This window comes from Nematolebias whitei, chromosome 15 (genome assembly GCF_014905685.2).
Source record: "Nematolebias whitei isolate Nwh7 chromosome 15, NemWhi1, whole genome shotgun sequence".
Taxonomy (NCBI): Eukaryota; Metazoa; Chordata; class Actinopteri; order Cyprinodontiformes; family Rivulidae; genus Nematolebias; species Nematolebias whitei.
The window spans coordinates 41,790,805-41,809,376 of NC_056512.1; the positions used below are offsets into that span (position 1 = coordinate 41,790,805).

Here is an 18,572-nt window from a genome sequence, read left to right on the forward strand (position 1 = left end):
GGGGGGGGGCATAGCTGACCTGTCAGGTGTCCGCTCCTCGTGCGCAAATATTGTCCACCTTTATCAGTTTGGAAGTTTATTCTTGTACATGGGGCACTACGGTCCCTGACGAAGGTGGCACGAGGACACAGACCAGAGTTTAGAGTAAAGCTGGGTGAACCCCCCCCCCCCCCCCCTTCACTGCAGACCGTGATGTTTGTGCATTTTGTCCCAATTAAAGAGCTCTGACTTTAACTGGTGTCTCAGGTTTGATGAGGACTCTGACTCTTCCCAGGAGACGCGTGCCATGCGCGCCGTGCCATTAGCGCACGGCTGCTAGAGGCTTGCGCTCGCGTTACTTTGTTTCTTTTCGTTGCTGTTGTTGTTTAAAGCTCTAGTTTGTCCACCAGTCCCTCAGAAAACTGAAACACCCAATGTGCCAAATCAACAAATTCCTGCGAAGATTAACACAATTGTGGTTTTCAGTTGTTTAAAAATAGAAACTGAAAGAAACTTTTCATTGTTGAAGATCTGCAGAAAAACTGTAAATTTTCTCTGCAGTCCTAATAATTCCGGTCCTCTTTTATCACACAGACATATTTAATGAGAAGTCAGCTCCACATGAGAAGACTTGAAAACATCCTGAGTGGAGCTGCAGCGTCACACAGCAAGAACCCAAAAACACAAAAGACACAGAGACATGAAGCTGCACCTTTTTACTTCCAGCATCCCTTCAGACGACCTTGTGGCTCTCGTAGTAAACTATTATTCTGAAGCTCAGAGAGGAGTAATTGCTCTTTTGATGATGTGAGGGAAAACAGACAGCAGCTGTGAATGAAGACATGCAGATATAATTGGCAGCTTTTTTCAGTTCCCTTTGAAAGAAACGACCACAGTCGCCCTGAAACATGCAGAACGTTTGCCTTTTCAGCTGTCGCCTACCCACATAGGCTGAACGCACGTGTTGGATTGGTTCTGGGATCTTTTTTATTTTATTTTTGGGGCTTCAGGGCTACACTACACAGTCTGTGTCTAATGATAGTGGAATTAATTGTGATCTTTTCTCCCTTTCTTCTCACCATCTGAGAACACGACATCCCTCAGCAGGAGCTCATTCATTAACTCTGTGACATAGATGAATTAGGGTACAATTAATGAATTAACTAACTTTTTATAATGCAACAGAGCAGCAATTAATAATCATATAAGCCCACTTTGCATTATGAATGAGTTTTTTTCATGTGGTAATGGCCTTACGGGTGTCAGACAGGGTCAGGTCTCCAGGGATGCTCTGCAGACGATGTCTGTTAATACAAGGTGCCACTCTGCTTGTTGTTTCTGTGATTAATGGTGTGTTTCAAATGCTAATTCTCTGTATTTGACTGAAGGGTTATAAATAATCTAAACTGTCCCAGCTGTATAATTGACTAGTTAAGAAATAATTTATTTTTGGTGGCAGGTTGTATAATTTTCATCAACAAAGCCCAGTAAGATATAAAGGCTATAATGGATGATACTTTTAAAATAGATATTTAAGACTTGGGGGTTAACAGTCATTAAAGCTGCATCAACATAAAGAGAAACTTGCATTTGTTTTAATCTTTAAAGAAAGCTTTTATTCTAGTTGCCTGTTTGACATGCAAGATTTAAATATGACTCAGTGATTTTGCCGTTTTTGTTCAGTTTAGTGAACGTAAGAGGCGATAAACCAACATTTAAGTTTCAGTCAAATTTTTGACATTTTTCAATGAAAACAATAAAAACCCACTTCTGGTCTTTAGTCAGCTTACTTGACTTATTAAAATTGCTAATTGTTTCAACTCTAAAACGAGAACAGCAGTCTTTGCAAGGACACAGATGCAACGGATGAAACTGTAGCGCTCTCATGAAGGAAAAGGAAAGTAGTAAAAAGTGTTAATTCATTTTATTTACCTCCTTTTTCTGTTCCGGTCCGTGCAAATGATACCTTTCTCCAGCAGTCATTGTGCCAGGAATTCATCCATCCATCCATTATCTTTTACCCGCTTCTTCCAGTTTTGGGTCACGGGGGTCGCCGGTGCCCATGTCCAGCAATCACTGTGCGAGGGGCGGGGTACACCTTGAACTGGTCTCCAGTCCATCACAGGGACACATAGAGACAAACGAGACAAACAACCATTCACTCTCTCACTCTCACCTAGGGACAATTCAGAGTTACCAATCAGCCTAACATGCATGTTTTTGGTCTGTGGGAAGAAACCAGAGTACCTGGAGAAAACTCACGCATGCACGGAGAGATGCAAACTCCACCCAGAAAGGCCTCTGGACCGGGATTTGAACCGGGGACCTGCTCGCTGAGAGGCAGCAGCTCTACCAGTTGCGCCACCGTGCTGCAGCCAGGAATTCAGTTCAATTCAATTTATTTATATAGCGTCAAGTCACAACTAACGTCGTCTCAGGGCACTGAACAGAAACATTTATACACATTAAAAAGCCAATTAGTAAAAGTTATCTATCTAAGGAAGCAGCAGATTGTGTCGAATCTTCAGTCTCCCATCCTGAGCGAGCACAAAGGAGACAGTGAAAAGGAAAAACTCCCTTTTAACAGGAAGAAACCTCGAGCAGAACCAGGCTCAGGACGAGCGGCCATCTGCTTCGACTGGCTGGGTTTGAGAGAAACAGACAGAGAATGGCAGGTCCAGGTTCACTTTCCATAGGAAGAAAGACAAAATCACTTGTTAAGATAGAAAATTACAAACAGGTAGAGTAGAGCAAGTAAATACAGCAGCAGAGAGAGGAAATGTGGTCCATTTGTCCTGCAGCAGTCTAAGCCTACAGCAGCATAACTAAGGGATACCTCAGGAAACCTAAGCCAACCCTAACTATAGGATTTATCAAAAAGGAAAGACTTAAGTCTAATCTTAAAAATAGACAAAGTGTCAGCCTCAATAAGAAACAATTCAATTCAATTCAAATATACTTTAGTAATCCCAAAGGGAAAATAAATGTTGTTGTAACTCGTTATCTTCGTTTCATTAAGAGATGTTAGAGACGCTGATGGCTGTAGGCAGAAAGGATCTCCTGCAAAGGTCCGTCCCACAGTGGATCCAAAGAAAATGGCCGCAGATGCCATCCGATCATCCACCCAGACTCAGCTGGCCTTTCGGTTCCCCCGGGCTGCTGGATCGCCCAAATACCAGGCAGAACTTCTCTCAGCAGCCTGCCGAGCTCCTTGTCGCTGTGAACAGTCGACTGTAGGTGTCGGGGGATGATTCCAGTCCTTCTGCTGTCATGAGCCACGTTTCCTGCCAGTTCCAGGATTTCAGCAGGCACTCAAGAACAGCCGGCAGGGAGACGGGAATGCATCTACAGCACCTCCTTTTCAACTCATTTGAAATCTGAGGCTGTAAATGAAATATTATTTGAGCTTTGAGATGTTAATCAGCTGCTCCTGGTTGTAAAAAACACCTTGTTGTCATGGTTACGCATCATAACAAATGTCCAAAAGTAAAAACGTTTCATTAAAAAATCCTTCCAGCTGCGCAGCATCCGACACCAGAGAAAACAATCATCCAAAAAAAAAAAGTGATTTACATCCAGCAAAAGAGGAATTAAAGTTTCCAAAAGCAATATCTTAGAATGAAAGTAACAAAGCTGCTCCTGCGTGCAGCCACCCCGAGCGGCGCAATTCTAGAATCCTAAATGTGAAGGGTTAAAAAACAAAATGGTAAAGATCCACCCGAAGGATTATCCATAAACACCCACATCCAGATATAACAGTTTATTTTTCTAAACTGAAACACTTCACACGACACCACGGTGACATTCTGCTTTGGCAGTGCGTGACATCTGGGAGGGGTGGGGTTAATTAGACGAGGTCCTCTTAACAATACGAGTAATACCAACAGAGGAATGAAGCGCACTCCAACAGAGCATTGAACTCTGCCGCTCCAGTGGACTGAGGACCGCTTCCCCCCGCAATTATACCGAGAACGCTCCACTTCTCCCTGAAATGGAGCTTTTCCTTTTATTCAACGTGCAGTTTGAATATTGTTACATCTAAAATATAAACATGAGAGTAAACAGAACACAAAGGAAGATGTTCAGTTATTAAAGCTGGCTGCAGATGAAGCTCAGCTCTCCATGGACTGAACCCGCTGGTGCTCTTCTTCAGGTAGAATCTCTGCGGCCGTGAGAGACAGAGCTGCTTTATTCTCAGCCTAATTGCTTTCTGTTCAGATGCACACAGGCCATCATGCTCGAGAGCTAAATTTGAAGCCCTGTAGCTGTTCACTGACTGTCACTGTGTGCAGATCCAATTTCTGTGAAGACGCTGGTTCAGAATCAGAGGTCTAAATGCCACATCGCTCTGCGCGCGGAAATCATTTGTTATGCAAGTAAAACATAAAAACCTGAAAAAATTTACTGGGGAAATTACATTTTTGATGAAACTGCAGTGTGAATGCCGAGTGCTGCATGAGTTTGTTTAAATTTGCTGAAAACAGCTGAAAGCTAAAAGTAGCTAAATGTTAGCAAAAAGCTAAAAGTGTCAAAAATCTAGCAAACTAGTAAAACAGCTAAAGTATAAAACTAGCAAATTGCTCAAATTTAGTAAAATTCTAGTAAAAAAGTATAAGCATCTAAATGCTACCTGAAACTAGCTATCCTAGCTGAAAGTAGCAAAGCTCTAGCTAGTAGTTAAAAGTAGCATAACAGTAGCTACAAAAATAGCAATACCAATAGTAAAGTTACTATTAGTAAACCTAGCATTAGCAATAAAATAAGTATTAGAAGCAGAATTAGGTTGGAGACGGTGAGCCTGTGATCGGAAGATTGCTGTGAAACACCCACACCTGCCCCACCCTGGACCCTTGAGCGAGGCCCTTAACCCCCACCATCTGCTCCCCCGGGCGCCCTACATGTAGCAGCTCTCTGCTCCACACAGAGGGCTGTGGTAGCTCAGTGGTCTGTGGTTGTGTCTGGAAGGACATCCGGTATAAAAACAATTGCCAAGTCTTCGGGTGAGTTAGTTCTCTATGGCGAACCCTGAAGAAGGGAGCAAACGAAACTTATCATCAGTAGCATTAGCACTGGCATTCAAATAATTAGCAATAGAGGAATTAGCATTCACAGTAGTAGAATTTGTATAAGTAAACCAAGCATTAGCAGTGACAGCATTAATAATGATTAGATAAGATAGAACTTTATTAATCCTGCAGGAAATTGTTGTGCCAGAGTTTCAATACAAAGGAACATAAACAAGAAATCACACAAGATATGAAAATAAATAAATAAATAACAGAGAATATAAAAATCCAAACAATTAAGTTCTAAAACAGGCCAGGTGCAGATAGAAACATTAAAGTGTTTGCAGTGTAGGGTTAATTTTATGGTCCTGTGTGTAGAAAGGGGGAGGAGCTGAAAAGTTTGATAGCCACAGGGAGGAAGGACTTCCTGTGTTGTTCTGTGGAGCACCTCGGTGATCTCAGTCTACGACTCAAGGTGCTGCGGTAAGAGTCCAGTGTGTCATGCAGGGGGTGTGACGTGTTGCAGGATCTGGAGCAGGTTCTTCAGCATCCTCTGCTCAGACACCTCTGTCAGAGACTGCAGGTCCACTCCCAGAACTGAGCCAGCTCTCTTGATGAGCTTATCAAGTCTGATGGCCTCAGCTTTCTTCACCCTGCTGTCCCAGCACACCACAGCGTAGAAGAAGACGCTGGAGACCACAGAGTGGTAAAACATCTGCAGCAAGGTCCTGCAGACGTTAAAGGACCTGAGTCTCCTCATCTCCTAGCATTAGCTGTGTTAATGTTAAAATTTTAAAAATAGCCGTAATACTATCAGTTGTACCATTAGCAGTAGCAGTTTTGAATAGAAATGTGTTGAAGTAGATTTCAAAGATAATTTTTTGAAGGATTTTGAAGAGAATTCAAAAAGTTTCACAGGAAAATAATTTGTTAATAAATTCAAATGTTTAATAAACGTTACAGAACCTATCTCCTGAACAATTTGATATATGAATGATTAAAATAAAACAAAGTATAAAAGGTAGTTAGATTGTCAAACTATGTTCAGAAAAATAACAGGAAAACAATATGGTGAAACCTGAATTCACATTAATTCACATTTTCCCTTCCCCTTCATCTGACTTTCCCTCATTTTAATAGAACGGACTGCTTTAACACAATGAATCAATCAAAAGAAACATTTAGAAATCTAAAACTTGACCAGAATACATTTTATAACAAAAAAGACACTGTGTGCTGCTGAATGCACATTTAAAACCCAATGCTTCATAAAATCTGAAAAACACCGGGCTGCTTCAAGTTTGATCAAGAGACAGTTCAGTGCAATGAAACACAAACGTGAAGGTTTGTGTGTCAGAAGTTGTGTGACGATGATTCTGACCACATTTGACTCGCTTCGTGTTCTGAACTGTCACAAACCTTCAGATTCAAGTTTCATTCATACCCGTCCTCCTCACAGGGTCATCCACCTTGTCCGTACAGATTCATCCCAAACTGAGCTGAAATAGTCCCTCAATCCTAAGAAAATTAATAAATCAATAAAAACAGTCTGATATAGTTAATATTACCTAAAGTCACAAATCCCTGATCTGTCCCTCCCTGCTGTCATCCTTGCGATGTGCTTGTCTGAGCTCATGAACTCTCAGTCTCCACCTCATGTCCCTCACATGCTCGAAAGAAAAAAAATCACTCATAAATGTCACGTTTCTGTCGGGAGACTCTAGAAATGTCTCTTCAGTGGGAGTTCACTGAAGCCTGCACCTTTTCTATGTTAAAAGATAAATACCAAAATACTTGATTTCCTTGGTGAACAATTGTGGCTCGACAACACTCAAACTCAAACTTAGAACAGAACAGAGTAGAATAGAATATAAAAGTACTTCTGCAGGAAAATGGTTTGTCACAGCTGCAGTCGTCTCCTTCTTTTGGCTGTTCCCTCCTCATGGGTCACCTCAGCAAGTCACCCTCTTCCATCTCACTCTGTCCTCTGTCCTAATTCCAACTATGTCCATGTCCTCTGACGGCAGCAGACATTAAACATATATGTACAAAAGGGCAGACGCCAAAATAGTACGAGGTAAACATATAAAACAATTATGTCTCCAGTGATCAGAGGTGGAAAGAGTACTGAAAATTTGTACTCAAGTACAAGTACTGTTACACAGCTTAAATTGCACTCCGTTACAAGTAAAAGTATTGGTGTTATAAAAACATTTACGTAAAAGTACTCCTGATGCATGCTCAATAATCCAGGTAGAAAAATCTAAAAAAGTTAAATCTGGTCCTCTGGACATTCAAAAAAACAAAACAAAGCAAATCAACAAAAAAATGTAGAAACGTTTCGTCTCTCATCCGAGAGACTTCCTCAGTCTGAGGAGCTGTATTCTTGTATGCTTTAGTTGGCAGCTCAGAACACCACATACAGAACACCACATACAGAACACCATGGACTTTGTGGACAAGGTGAGGGATGTCATCATGGAGACTGATGAAACAATGGTCTCTTTTGATGTCACATCACTCTTTACATACATTCCTGTTGATGATGCAGTAGAGGTGGTCAGTTTAAAATTAACATCAGACACCACTCTGAGCAGCAGGACCACACTTTCTACAGAACAACTGTGTCAACTCTTGAAACTGTGCCTGCAGTCAACCTACTTCACATATGGGGAGCAATATTATAGGCAGATCCACGTCCACAGATTTAACTTTTTTAGCAGTAAAAGTACTCTTCTCAAAAACTACTCAGAGTATTAATTACTTTTTAACCAATTGACGTTTTATTGTGTTGCCAATAGAAGTCATTCAGTTTGATTTACTGTATATTCATCACTTGCACTTGCTGAGATCGGACGCTTCTCCCCTCCCTCTCCGCTTTGCTTTGCTGCTCTGTCTGTCTGTGAAACTGCTGAGCCTCTCTTGCATTTCTTCTGAACCATAATTATGGACTTGTTTTGACCAGTTGGTCCCTCAACTCAATTTACAACATTTCTTCGAAGAGAAGACAGACTTTAGGCGAGCTGATTTGCCCTGTTGGCACGCACGCAGCTGGATATCTCATCGACTTGGAAAACTTGATGATGTGTCTATCTCTGCTGCCATTTGTGGATTTTAAAGATGCATATTTAATTGGATTTACGATAACTGGTTCCTGCTTTTGGATTCAGCTGGTTGCTGGTTTTATTATCAACAATCAAGGAAGTCATCGGCAGCAAATTTGGACCTGATCATGCTGTTTGCCTTTATGATGGCTTGGTTCGTGTCTCGAGTATTCAGACTTAAATGCATTGGGCAGAATGGATCAGATCTCGGGGATTTTACTCAGTCACGTTCCATCGGTGTGGCCGTGTAATTTGGACATTTCGGAACCGAGTGGACCAACACAGACTCAAGGTAAATGTCATTAAGTTCTGCTTGTCCCCAAAACAACTGTGTTTATCTGAATTTGGCTTCCTTGGCTGGCCTTGAAGGTCACCCTATCTGAACTCGCCTGGAGAACATGTGATCTGACGCTCACCACTCCCTCCCTGAGGAATTTCCAACTGATAACCAGATGAAACCAGCTGAATAAACTTTGCGTCATCATTTCAGGACTCATGGATTCTCATAGTCGTTATTCTTGTCCATTCCTCGACCTACCTCGAGAATGTTTACGGATCTCACCGAAGGACACTGGCTGATTATTACATCCTTATCAGAACTTTTACAGCGCCCTCAAGAGCATCTATGAATCATGCTCATCGCTCTCGTCTCCCCCCTCTGCAGAATGTCTACGTCACTATGCGCTTGTTTGTGCGAGGTGTTTTTCAATATCAGTTTTTTCTTCTTAGGCAGGGAAAAAAAGTCTGATAGGAATTTTTTTCGCCTCCAATTCCTGCATGTGTCCAGTTTATCACTTTTATTGTCTGTCCAAACAGGTCTCAGTCGTAAACGAGTCTTCTAGGCTCAATGTGACTTATCTGTCTAAATAAAGGTTGAATGAATGAATGAATAACAGCTACATTCATCTGATTTTAGTACCAGGCAAACCGATGGCAGTGACAATATCTAAGATCTTTGCATACTCAGCCAAACTAATAACCCACACATACAAACAATAAAACAAATATACAGGTAGTGGTAAAACCTCATATACCGCAATATGTTTTTTGAGATTAGATGCTGAAGTCTTGTAAGTTGCTATCACCGTAGAGATCAAACAAAGTTTGTATCTGGACGCTGTCTCCTTTTCACCCTCTGTTCATGAAACATTCCTCCAGGTACGGCCATGGGCACTCGTCCTCAGCCTTTACCTCGTCATTTTCTCTGTTGTTATCGTCTGTCTCCATTTTGGCTTTTTCTCCAAATCTTCAATCCATAAACGACTCTCTACTCTACAGAGTTGTCCTTTGCTTATGTCATAGGTAACTGGCGCGTTCGCGATCTGCGAGTCTTATTGGCTACAATGATGCAGATGAACTTTTTTTCATTCAACCTTTATTTATACATATAAATCACATTGAGCCTCGAAGACTCATTTACAATTGAGACCTGTTTAGACTGGCAAACGGTTTGAATATTAATTCAAACTGCAGCTGTACTCAGTAGCGACTTCTGATTTTAAAAGTAGCGAAGTAGATTACATGGTCTAAATTGTACTTAAGTACGAGTAAAATTACACACTTGAAAGAAATACTCATAAAAGTACAAGTACCCCCAAAATCTACTTAATTAGAGTAATGTGAGTATTTGACATTTTTTACTTCCACCCCTGCCAGTGACTTATAAATGTGGATCCCAAAGTTTGAGTTGAGATCCCACTTTGGGTTGTATAAAATTAGCTGAAGCCACAGATAATCTCTAGAAATCAAATCAAATGTAAAAAGATTGGTAATACAACACTCTTCTTATCAATATATAAAACTTGAAACTCACCCTACTCTTCCACTTGTGCGGTTCCTCTTCTGTTCAAACTTGGGTTCTCTCTCTGAGGCCTGGGAGTTTGAGGGTTCTGTGTAGTTGGAACATTGTTGGATTATTTACCTGGATTATTGAGCGTGAACTTTGATGTTTTGAACCATTTTGGCATGGCTGCCTCAGAGGAGTTGACGGGGGAGAAGGTGAGCCCCAGATCCCATCTTATCACCAGCAAACTGTTTTTCCCCCAACTATGGGATTGTGCTGCTTTGTTTGTTTGTGGCTCTTCAGATTGATGAAGTCCTTTGGATGAAGGACGAAACATCCCAGCAAAGGAAAAAGTGTTCAGATGAGATGACTGAACATTGCTGGATTTTTACCTGGATTATTGAGCATGAACTTTGAAGGTTCTGTGTAATATTTTAGATATTCCTAGGACTGCTGTCTTCTGGACAGAGGTCTATGGGGTTGTTCTTGGCATCTCTTGGAGCCATTCTTCCAGTTTGGAGGTCACTGCACTGGGACTACTGATGCTTAGATTCTCTACAACTTCTGTATTTCCTCTTTCAGCCCTTAGCATTTCTCCAGCTTCTCGTGCTCCTTCTTCCTGATGTTACAGCCACTTATATCTACATCTACCATCACAGCCTTCTTCTCTTGTTTGTTGACCACCGCAATGTCCAGTTGGTTAGTCATCACCTGTTTGTCAGTCTGATTCTGGAAGTCCCACAGTATTTTAGCCTCTCCATTCTCCACCACCCTTGGTGGCATCTAACACTTTGACTGTGGGACCTCCAGTCCATACTCGGCACAGGTGTTCCAGTATTATTCCAGCCCCTTGGTTATGGCGTTCCATGTAGATTTTGCTTGCCTGGATCTTACTTCCTGCTGTTATGTGTTGGATTGTCTCAGGGACATCTTTGCACATACTTTGTCTTGGGTCTTATTTGATATGGTAGACCTTGGCCACTATTGCTCTTATGCTGAGGGCCTGTTCTTGTGCTGCCATGACTAGTGCCGCTGTGCTGTCCTTCAGTCCAGTCCTTTCTAGTCACTGGTAGGATTTGTTGATTTGTTGCACCCGGGGAGCAGAAGGTGGGGATCAAGGGCCTTGCTCATGGGCCCAGAGTGGGGCAAATGAAGGTGGAGACAGGTGTGAGTGTTTCACCTTTTTCACCCACATTTTGATGTCGGTCTGTGGAGTTGAACAAGGGAGTTGACCGACGACCCTCGCGGAGACACACACACACACATATATATTTAAAACATTTTGTAGCATTTTTTTTCAATTTAACCTAGTTTTAATATCTACTCACAGAGCGAACAAGAGAATTGGAAATACCCTCATTCCATCCCTCCGTCTGGATAACTTGAAAAATAAGTGAATCACCAATTTCCATTTTGGTGTGTGGCTGTATGTAGGTGTAAGAAAGATCCCTATAAAAATATGTTGTTCGGCCAAAATCCAAGATGGCCACTACCATATAAATATGTAAACCAGCTTCTTGTTTTTTAGTTATTATATTGCTTCAATGGTGCAGCTTCTTCAAAGGACAGGTGGCCCTTGGGGTGACCAAAGATTAATCTATGGTAGCCAAGGCCACCATCGACCACCCCCTGTCTCCACCCCTGCACCAGGTGGTGGCTCAAATTTCTCCCTTCACTCCCCAGGATCCGTCAGTTTGCGCTGCCTCGAACAAGCAACAAAAAACAACCTCTGTCCTTCTCTACAGTGTAACTCCTACCAACTTGAATACCTTGCACCAAAAACATTACGGTGTACTTGCAATCCCTGTTCAATTCCAGTTCAGAAAAACACTCATCTCGAAAAACCTTCACTAATCAAATCCCTCAACGACGGAGGATGTCAATGTAAAGCTTGTTTACGCTGTTTTCCAAGTTTATTTCTTTCGAACAAATAACCGAACTTTAGCCACTCACAAAAACAACATTTAAACACCAGGAAGCGTCAGATGAGCAGAGCTCAACCACCTGCCTTTGAGGTGAAACAGCTAAATGTGCCAACGCAGCATAAATGCACCCAGAGGTGCCTCAGACCACCCAGCTCATCCTAACCTCAGTCTTAAAGCAGCTGACACACTCAGAAAACCAACTTCCTTTAACACTGACAGCCTTCATGTGAAGCAGAGCGGTCCTGAGACAGGAACGCTGAATCTAAATCAGAACAATGTGGCATCGCTCCCTGAGACAAAACACTGGTGGAATATCTGGAATGGTGGGTTTCAGTGCACAGCTTAAAGAAAAACGACTCACAGGCTCCGGTACAAGTGGGTGTAACTCCCAGGAGACGTATATAAAGATGTGCTTGACTTTCACCCAGAGATGAATAAGTAAGAACGGGTAAATCCTCATTTTAACTTCACACAGCTTCAGCTGACAGAAGCACGCATTGTTTAAATGTAGGGAAAGAATTCAATCAGTAAGAGAAAGAGTCAACATTGGAGGAACTTCTCATTGATTCAACATCTGCAATATTAGAAACGGCTCTTTGGGGCCAGGCAGGTAGGAGAGACTCTGAAGCTCCTGCTGACCTCATCATGGTGTGACTACAAACTGCTTTATCCCACACCAGACTGAAACCAGTGAGCGAGAGCCCATTTATATTCTCAGAACCCTTGACTATCTGTAAACAGTCAGTTCTGCATGAACGGGCATCAGTTCACCGGCACGCAGTCCGGTGACGGTACACTGAACCACAGAGTCAGAGTGGGGAAGGCCTGCTGAGGGGATTTACAGGAGCATTGGATTAAAGCTGCTCGTTGCAATGTCACAAAGATCGTCCAAAAACAAATGAACAAGCGCTACGTCGAGCTCCCCCTTGGCTGAAGAATTTAAATCAATCAATCAAATCAATAAATAGTGAATGTTTGTAGTTTTTGGGATGAGTGTTTATCGGGACTGAAGTTGAACAGGGAATTTAAAAAAAAAACGTTGTTTTTGGTGCAAAATATTTAAGTGGGTAGGAGTTACACTGTGGAGAAGAACAGGGGTTGGTTTGTTTGTCTTTGCTTGATGGAGGCAGCGCAGAGTGACGGATCCTGAAGAGCGGATGGAGCAATTATATCCACCACCTGGTGCAAAGGCGGAGTCAGAGGGTTGCCAATGGTGTCCTTGACTCCGAGGCCTTCACAGTATTTGAGGAAACTAAACTTTTAAACAATACAAAAACTAGAAAGTATAGTTTGTTCAAATGACAGAGGTGGTCAGTTTACATACTGGTATTTATATATGGTGGTATCTATTTTGACGTAACAACCCAGTTTGTGACAGTGAACTTTTTATGCCTAGAAGCAGCCACACACCAAAACAAAAGATGGCACATATTTTATTTATTTATTTTTAAACTTATCCTCTCACATGGTTTGCATATATACAAATATGACGACAGCCATCTTGGAGTTAGACATGGCATCTCCAGTTTTGAAAGAACTTTGTTACGACTAGATTTAGATGCACACCAAAATGGACGTCGGTGTCTCGCTTATTTTTCACGTTATCGTGTTCACAACATGCACAGATGGATGGACGGTGTTTCAAATTCTCCATTTTCACTTTTCTACAGTGTACAACGGATAAACACAATAATTGTTTTTCTAAAATAATTAGACTGAAATGTCCTTAAATTATTAATTTGTTTTATAACTAATTTGTGATCAAATGCCAACTACCATGAGCATTTGTTCACCTGTAGAAAAAGCCAAAAAGACTGAACACGTGTAATTGATAGAGTCCATGGGAGAGCAGTTTAGGATTAAAATGTTTAGCATATTTGATTTATCTGAACTTATTTACACTCAAATTCATTGACTAAAGTCTGCAGATTAAAGTTCTTTACATCAAGTATTTACCAGAATTTCAGAATTGTGTCAAGAAAACTGCTGAAGTGAACTTTTTCAAACGGCACCATTTGATACAGTTCCAGATAACCTTGATTTCATAGTTTGCAAAGAGCATCTTTAAAGTAATGGATGAGAACATTTGGGCTGAGTGCACACATTTCTGAACTGAACTGAAAATGTGCTGCCGTAGAGTTCAGTAAAAATCTTTAAAAGGACTGCACCAAGAAACATCAGTTTATTAAAAGGCCTTTTTATAGTAGTTCTGTTGTTTTTGCAGAAGTTTCTTTTCTGTTTTTATCGATCAAAGATGTGTGGTTTTAAAGTAAAAACATGCTTTAAAACTATCAAACTGCATGATTGGTTTGGGAATTTGGAGGTTTTTTTTTTAATCTTTCATCACCATCTTATCTTTAATCTTCATATCCAACAGATGGTGACAGTTTTGAAACTATTCATTCATTCATTCATTCATTCATTCAACCTTTACAGTGTGTATACAGGTTAATCCCATTGAGCCTCGTGGACTCATTTACAAGAGACCTGATTTTAACAAAGAGATCTGACAACAGTGGACAACAATAGACAATCATAAAAGATGTGTACAAATTGAGAATAACAAGTGAAAATAAAATGGTATTAAAAAAAACAGCTAGGTTGTAAGGTGATGTAGAAAACTAAAAACAGGAACATGTCTGCACTGCTTTTTCCCAGGAACTAAACAGATGTTTGAAGCCACTTAGAGATCAAGGTCGAGAGCTTCAGATCTTTTTGCAAGATATTCCAGGAAACAGGAGCAGAGGAGGAGAAGGTCCTTTTGCCTAGTTCAGTTCTCACTGAGGGGACACTGCAGGTAATAATGTCCTGAGAGCGCACGCTGTAGCTGCACTCACGTAGTGACATTTAGGAGGAGATGTATGAAGGCAACAGACCAAGAAGTGATTTAAAGCTATGGAGGGAAGGAAAGTCGCAGTCACTAAAGTTGGGTTTTCAAACTACGCAGCGCATTTACTTTAAAATACATTTTTGGAGTCAATCCTGTTTGTTTGTCAGCAAACTATCTCAAGAACCGCTAGACAAATTTCAATAAATCTTTCAAGGACCAATCATTTGATCACATCTACCACTGGTTAACTTTTGGAGTCAACCTAATTCAATTCCCGCCACATTCAAACAACTTAAACAAGCACAACAATGAGAAAAACTCAAACTAGAAGTTTGTACATATGAAGCTACGTTTTGTGTAGTAATAGCATTCACAACACATATTTAGATATAACAGATCATTTTAGATCTTGAATTTTTGCATGGTTGTATTTTCAAGGTTTGACCATAATAACTTCAATACCATCATTGCTCAACACAAGGTGATTTAAGTTTGAAACTTCAGCATGAAAGCCCAGTGGGCATATGCATTCCTTCTGGGAACACTAGACATTTATTAACAAAAACATTTTCTTCAAGTATTCGCGTCATACGTTGCATTAAAAATCTAACAAGGTTAAGTCAGGTCCTCTGGACAGATTATTCTTTGTTGAAATGTTTCAATTTTTATCCAAAAGACTTGTTCCGTCTGAGGAATTCTTGCAGTCATGCATTCAAAATGTTGTTTGGACTTTCCACTTCATGCGTCTCTGCCAAGAGTCTTTGGTTTTACTGTGAATTAATAGAGGTCACTTAACATCATAAGTGCTTTAAAAACAGTGCTTTTGTTTACCTGCTGACATTTCCAAATTGTGTTTAATCCATTTTTAACAAACTGCAGTGTTCACTTGTCTGCAAGTGGAAAATGTCTCACAAGCAGCCATTTGTGACCAGATTACTCTTCTTGGCTGAAACGAATCAGTAACAAACTGCAGAAACAGTTGGCACTTCAGATAAGTCTGTGTGTGAAAGCTGTTCGTCATAAGGAAACAAACATTTTGAACAGTTTGTAGTTTTCTACAACCTCTAGAATCAGACAGAGCTTCCCAGCAGTTCGTAGTGGATTTTTGCTCATTATTCAAATGTAGGAACAGAGAGGTGATGTCCTGAAAGAATCCTGACCAACGGACTTCATATTGCCTGTCGCCAAAGGCGAAGGTGGCGCGATAGTAATTTTCGATTGTATTTAAGTGCGTGTTTGTATCATTAGACTCATCCATCCATCCTCTTGTTCTGGAGTTGGGCAGTGTAGTTTGAGCAGAGAGGTCCAGACATTTCCTTCCACAGCCACGTCTTCCAGCTCTTCTGGGAGGATTCCAGGGTGTTCCCAGGACAACCGAGAAAAGTAGTCTCTCCAGCATATCCTGGGTCTTCCCTGGGGTCTCCTCTCAGTTGGACATGTCCAGAAAACCTCCATAGGGAGGTGTTCATGTGTCATTCATACCAGATGCCTGAACCACCTCAAATGGCTCATCTTGATGTGGAGGAGCAGCAATTCTACTCTGTCTCTCCCGGGTAACTGAACTTCTCACCCTATCTCCTAGAAGGAGGAGATAGGGTGAGTCATATAGATACCATATCCTATGGTATCTACCATAAGGTATCTACCATATGGTATGGTATCTACTATAGCATGCCATATGGTATCTACCATGGTATGGTATCTACTATAGCATGCCATATGGTAGATACCATATGGTATGGTATCTACTCTACCATACCATACCAATTTATTTATAAAGCACTTGAAACAGCAACAAGGCCAACCAAAGTGCTGTACAGCAAAAACAAACAAGCAAATGACACAGAATAAAATACATAGATCCAAATAGGTACAGATAATACAGACAAGTTCAAATGAACTCACACAATGTCAACAGCCAGGGAATAAAAGTTAGTTTTTAAATGAGACACCTCTGTGCTTAAAATGAGTTCTTGGAACCAGTAAAAGCATCTGGTCTGCTGACCTCAGAGAGCGCTGTGGGACATATGGCTGCAGCAGATCAGTGAGATAAGAGGGGGCAAAACTGTTCAGAGATTTAAAAACATACAGAAGTATTTTAAAATTAATTTGAATGCAAACCGGGAACCGGTGAATGGAAGCCAGAACTGGAGTAGTGTGCTCTCTTTTGTCTGTACCAGTTAAAAATCGGGCTGCAGTATTTTGAACCAAATATAAACCAATATATAAAATATGGAATGTTAAAGGTTTAACAGAAATGGCTCCAACATTCTCAACACAGGACAATTTTAGTTTAAAACTCTGACTTCTATCAGTGCTGGGCAATGTGCATTCTTTCAATTATTGTTTTCGTTTTCCTTCTGGCAGGTATTTTTAGACATTTAGCAGAAGAAATGGTGCATTAATTTAGATGAAAGCTCTCAATAAGAATGCATTTGCTTGAAGTTTTTTGTGCTTCAACCTAATAGTTCTTTCATCTTCTACCAGACTGGTGTTGGAGCTGCAACGATTGCTTTAATCAGCTGCGTTCCATCAGCTCCTCTCCCTGGTAAAGAGCCGGTGCCGAAGCGTCCCTTGCTGCCGCTCTCCACCCCCCTTGCACTGCCAACTTGTCGATAAAATATAATGTAAAAATTTGATAGCCAATTCAGAGCCCGGCTTCACTCTGAACATACAAAATGAGCTGAGTTCCCCAAGGAATAGCCCACAACTGAACCCGTTTGAAAAAGAGGCAGGTAAGAGGATGCAGAAAGACAGGACAGATTGGGGAAAAACATTTAAAATAAAAAGATTCAGTGCAGCCAGTTTGTCACCCTCTGCAGACCTTAAGCTCCTGTGACCCCCAAGGAGCTGGAGTAAATTATTCATTGAGAGTCAAACAGCTTGTTTCTCGTGAAATTACCTTTTCTCTCTCACCTCTTCTTAGATCTGCACTGGCCACAAGAATAATTAGGCCACAGCCATTTTCAGACTTTAATCTCGTAACAGAGAAATCTCCTGCAGTGAGCATATTGCATTTGGAAAAAGGACAAAGAGAAAAAACGAGGTAGTATGTGGGGAGCTTTGATGGACCTTCAAGAAATCTGAGCTGCTTGGCTCTTAAATTAAAAATTGATGTCAGTTTAGAGATGAAGGTTTTAATTTTGCATTCAGACAAAAGTGAAGTGATTACTGAACTTGTCAGCTCCCCGGGTCAAACTCACAGTTTACCCATCGCTGGGTGGCTCAACAGACAGATGTTGTGTACAGACACATCAGTCAACTTTGCTGTATGTTGTTTTCTATTGAGGGAGTGAAGGTCACTGAAACAACTTAAAACAACATATTAAGACAAACATAAATTAAAATCAACTAATGACAATCAGTCATTGCTTTTGACACTGGATTGACAGAAAATTGTAAAAATAACAAAAGAAAACGGGTGATGTTGACCTTTATGTTTTGTTACATGACCTTTTGAGGCGACCACTGCGATCAAATTATTTCCATAACTCTCTTTGAGACTGCTCCGCCTGTCCACAGGTGTTCTGATCCATCTGTCCACAGGTGTTCTGATCCACCTGTCCACAGGTGTTCTGGTTCACCTGTCCTCAGGTCTTCTGATTTGCCTGTCCACAGGTGTTCTCATCCTCCTGTCCACAGGTGTTCTGCTCCACCTGTCCTCAGGGGTTCTTGTCCACCTGTCCACCGGTGTTCTCATTATTCTGTCCACAGGTGTTCTGGTCCACCTGTCCACAGGTGTTCTGGTCTGCCTGTCCACATGTGGTCTGGTCCACCTGTCCACAGGTGTTCTGGTTCACCTGTGTTCTGGTCCACCTGTCCTCAGGTGTTCTTGTCCACCTGTCCACAGGTGTTCTGCTCCACCTGTCTATATGTGTTCTGGTCCACCTGTGTTCTGGTCCACCTGTCCTCAGGTGTTCTTGTCCACCTGTCCACAGGTGTTCT

General features: G+C 41.3%; 1 protein-coding gene across 1 annotated transcript in view; it reads left to right on the forward strand.

Annotated features, from left to right (window-relative positions):
* LOC119421350 (neurexophilin-1) overlaps nt 1-18,572 on the forward strand; it is a 34,782-nt gene that overhangs the window by 196 nt on the left and 16,014 nt on the right. The window lies entirely within an intron of this gene.